This window comes from Cebus imitator, unplaced genomic scaffold (assembly GCF_001604975.1).
Source record: "Cebus imitator isolate Cc_AM_T3 unplaced genomic scaffold, Cebus_imitator-1.0 Scaffold6, whole genome shotgun sequence".
Lineage (NCBI taxonomy): Eukaryota > Metazoa > Chordata > Mammalia > Primates > Cebidae > Cebus > Cebus imitator.
Window position 1 is genome coordinate 13,465,265 of NW_016107321.1, and position 4,918 is coordinate 13,470,182.

The following is a 4,918-nucleotide window of genomic DNA, read 5'->3' on the forward strand; positions in this document are numbered from 1 at the left end:
AAAAAAAAAAAAAAAAAAAAAAAAAAAAAAAAAAAAAAAAAAAAAAAAAAAAAAAAAAAAAAAAAAAAAAAAAAAGATTAGAAAGAAAAATCATAAAAGTATTTTTATAAAAAGGCATAATGGAATTACCAAGTGGACTGCTGCCTGCCTAAGGTCGCTTGGGTGTCTTTACTCGCTAATCCACTATTTTATTTTTAGTGCCCATATAACTAGCAATATTGATATTAGCCACAGAATTTTGGAGATGGGTAAGGATGCTCATTATAGATGAAAACTGACTTGCAATGAGATAAAGAGATGCATTTAAATCAAGGTCATGCAGAAAATAGTAATTAAAGCAGTCTTAGCTGTGTCTAGCCCCCTAAAATTAATTGATTTATGAAAGGGAGGAAGGATGAACAGAAGTCTTGCTGTTCTTCCTCCTTGCCCCTTTTGTCAGGTCGGAAGGAAAAAGAAAAGTTCACTGCACTGTCAGACTTGAATACAGTTCAGAGGAAAACATCTTGACGGCTGATTACAGAAAAATAAATCTGTGTTTCTTTAAGGATGAAGGCAGTGAAATATTTGTACCAGAAATTTGTCAATGACATAAGTAATTTCAGAGCAGCCTTGCTAAACAAAAATTGCTGTGGAGCAGGAGAATGAATTAAAACCAGTTCCCAGAAATTGCATACCATATACTTTTACCTAAGTTCAAGGCCTGTTTTGTGTGTGTTCCCTCCAGTCTTCAAAACATGACAAAACAGGATACAGCTTGAGAAAATGTCATGCAATAATACTGTATTTGAAATACTGAAGCGTGTACGAGGGGACCCCTCTCTTTGTCTACTGGGCACTTGTGTTTGATAGTGTTACTAGGAATCCGCATTTAATCACATGCAGGTCAGGGTCTGATTTCATGTTTCCAGGCAACACCTGGCTAACCAACAGCAAGCACCTGTGAGAACCCAGCATGGTGCAGTCCTGAAAAGGACCTGGCTTTGTCAGTGCTGATGCAACAAAGGAAAGAGAGCTTTGGATAAAACGTACAAAGCCACAGTATTCAACTACAAAGGAAATGAACTGATACAGAGTTAAAGCCAACAGATCCTCCTCACCTCAATGATTATAAATGTAATACTGTGAACTCCACATGAAAATGTGTCTTCATTTATCCAAATATTTGCTGAGCACTTCCTCTGTTCCAGCTACCGATCCAGGCTCAGAGGATTCAGCCCTGAACAAAACAGCCCCCTGCACCCCATCTCCTGCCATAGACCACCCTCTGAATCCCCATCTCAAGAAATTTCTGCCCTCAAGATTCTTATGTTTTATTTTATATTTTTGAGACAGGGTCTCAATCTGTTGCCCAGGCTGGTACAGTGGTGTAATCATGGCTGACCGCAGCCTCAAACTCCTGGGCTCAAGTCAAGTGATCCTCCCACCTTAGCCTCTCAAGTAGCTGGGAATACAGGCACGCACCAGCACGTCCAGCTAATTTTTAAAATTTTTGTGAGACAGGGGTCTCACTATGTCTCTCAGGCTGGTCTCGAATTCCTGGGCTCAAGTGATCCACCCTCCTCGGCCTCCCAAAGCTCAGATTATAGTTGTAAGCCACCGCACCTGGGCTTGATTCTTATATTTTATCGGAAGCGAGGGTGAGAGACAGATGTCAAATGCCAGATGTGAACAGCTGGTGTGGAGAAAAGTAAAGGAGGACAGGAGGGCTGCGATGTGGTAACAGGTGCATCTAACAGGACACCAATTCTGTCACAATTTGAAAATGAAATAGAAAAGGAATCAACTCATAAAACTAGTCCCTCTGGGCAGAGAAAGCAGCCTCTTGCAGAAAAACAGGAATGGGGTGGGGGGAGTCATCTTTAAAGAAACTCGGAGCAGGTCTTAGGGTGCCTGCTCTGCAGATAAAGTTATTAAATGTTCAAAGCAAAGAAGAACAACTTTTAACTCGAGAATGGATTTTCTGTAAGGTAACAAGATCTGTAGGGAGGGCTGGGATTATCTGGCGGTAACCTTTTAGCCTTTCTGCTTCCCTGAGGAACTGTGCGCCAGGAGCTGGTGGGTTCAAATGGCAAATTAAATAAAAGCAGACCGTGACAGTAAGTGCCATTAGAAAAATGAAATTCTCCATAGTGTTGTATTTGTTACTACATCTAGGGGAAAATACTCAGATGTAGAAAAGTGAAATCCTGTAAAATGTTAAGAAATACGCCCTTTCAAAGGCTTCTGCTTTAAGCAACAGTATTTTGGGGGTTTTTGCTTTTTATTTTTCCCCCGGGGGCTGGGGGTGTGATCACAGCTGGTGTCACAGTGGTGGTCCACGTGCAAATACCAGGAGCCGCTGGACCACTCTCTGATTAGCGTAACAAGGCCTGGTTCATCTGGTCACTGGCTGACAGTTTTAAGGCAGCTGGCCCCAGAGTGGCAAATGCCAAGGGCAGAGCACCCAGCTGCTTCCTGCTCCATTGCTGCTCGTGTAAATATCCTCAACTCTGGGTATGCAGAGTGTGAAGCCTCTGTGAACAAAAAATATTTAAGGTCGGCCTTGGTGGCTCACGCCTGTAATTCCAGCACTTTGGGAGGCCAACGTGGGAAGAAGCTTGAAGCTAAGAGTTTGCGACCAGCCTGGACAACATGGCAAGAACCTGTTTCTATAAAAACATTTTTAAAACTTATCTGGTGCGGTGGCATGTGCCTGTAGTCTTAGCTGCTGGGAAGGCTGAGGCAGGAGGATCACATGTGCCAGGAAGTTTGAGGCTGCATTAAACCATGATTGTACTGCTGCACTCCAGCCTGGACAACACAGAAAGCCCCTCTTAAAAAAAAATTCTAAAGCTAAGGAAAAGACTGCCATTGTTTGTTTGCTCACAGAAACAAATGTGACCTGCGAAGGATGGAGAAAAGATGGTTTTCACATGCTTTAAAATGTTTGCTGTATGCACTCTGCAAAGAGGCAAATCTCAAAAAGAAAACAAGTAACTGCCTGGTAAGTGATTAATTCAAATGTGTGAAGACCTGAGATAATCACTGGATTACTTGCATATGACAAGGAGTTCTGCAGACACTTTATTTCAAAATCAAATATGCTATTAACAAATTTAATAAGGTATTGTTTTTTGAGTAATTGATTTTCCTCAGCTGTTTGGAAAAAAAAAATCATCTGCCTAACAGATACTAAGATTGAATTTCACATTTAAATTTCAAAGTTTTTCTAATTTGTAAAAGTTAAAAAAATAAAATAGAGACAGGGTTTCGCCATGTGGCTCAGGCTGACCTTGAAATCCTGGATTTAAGCGATCTGCCTCCCTTGGCCTTCCAAAGTGCTATGATTACAGGTGTAAGCCACTGCGCCCAGCCTTCCAAAGTTTTAAATCTAAAATTGGCCTCAGTCCAAGATACAATTTAAAAATCATTCTTGTTTGTTTGTTTGAGACAGTTTCATTTTTGTTACCCAGGCTGGTGTGCAGTGGTGCAATCTGGCTCACTGCGTCCTCTGCCTCCTGGGTTCAAGTGATTCTCCTGCCTCAGCCTCTTGAACAGCTGGGATTACAGGCATCCACCACCAGACCCAGCTAATTTTTTTGTATTTTTAAAAGAGGCAAAGTTTTACCATGTTGGCCAGGCTGGTCTTGAACTCCTGAACTCAGGTGATACACCCCCTCAGCCTCCCAGAGTGCTGGAATTACAGGCATGAGCCAACACGCCTGGCCTCTTCTTTGGGTTTTTAACAAACAGAAAAGCATACAAGCCATGGACTATAAAACGATTGATAATCTGGGGTACGGAAAGGGAGCTTTTCTTTTTTCTTTTTTGCATCTTTTCAGCAGGGCAATTAATACACATTATATATGTATAATATAGATGCACATATAATAAATGTATATTAATTTATTATATATGTATAATATATATGCATATTTATTATATATGATATACATATATAATAAATATATACATAATATGTATTTATTATATATGTATAATATATATGCATATGTAATGAATGTATATTAATTGCCCAAAACTAATGGCACTTGTGCAGCCTCTGTGAATGTTGGGAGAAGCACAGCAGGACAGAACTTCTGAGTTAGGGAGAGGAAGCCCAGCTGCATTTCTATATAAGCAGTTTGTATAAACTAAAAATCCCGAAGCTCAGAAGAGAGGGACTGTTCTCTGAGGCTAAAGTAATTAGTTGTGTTTATTTTTTATGACAAAGAAATGTTTGTGTCCATGCCTCAGCGTGTATGTGCTTATAGAAGGCCACCAAATGATATAATCAAGCCCATTCCCAAAACCTACATGTATCAGACCCTGCTGTACAGTTGAGACAATATTTAGTACGCAGTTGCTTCTTTCTAGCATTTAAGAAAGTTTACAAAGAAACAGAATTCCGTTTTCATTATAGGAGGAGGGTTGGTTCTGAATTACCAGTATTTCCAGTTTTAGAAAGAGCAAGTGAGTCAAGATGGGAAAAATATTTTCACCACTGACTTTGTCTAAATATTGTCTGCCACTGCACATTAAAAACCTGCTGGCAGGAATGCCCCTTGTTCATTATTTTCTCCCAACAGTTGATCTTGCTATTTTATCTACAGCAGGACCAAATTCCACTGGGAGCCGATCCTCCCAGAGACCAAGATGGGCCAGTCCTCTTCTTATTTAAGTGGACAGTGGTAGGAACAAAGGTGTCCTAAATCCTACAGTTCAGTGTTACATGCCAAATTATGCCTTTGTCTATACTACAGCAAACTGTCATGTAGAATTCTGATTTCTGGAAGCAACCATAAAACCTAATCACGAGCAGTCGGGCAGGTGGCTCACGCCTGTAATCCCAGCACTTTGGGAGGCTGAGGCAGGCGGATCACCTGAAGTCAGGAGTTCAAGACCAGCCTGGCCAACATGGTGAAACCTCTTCTCTACT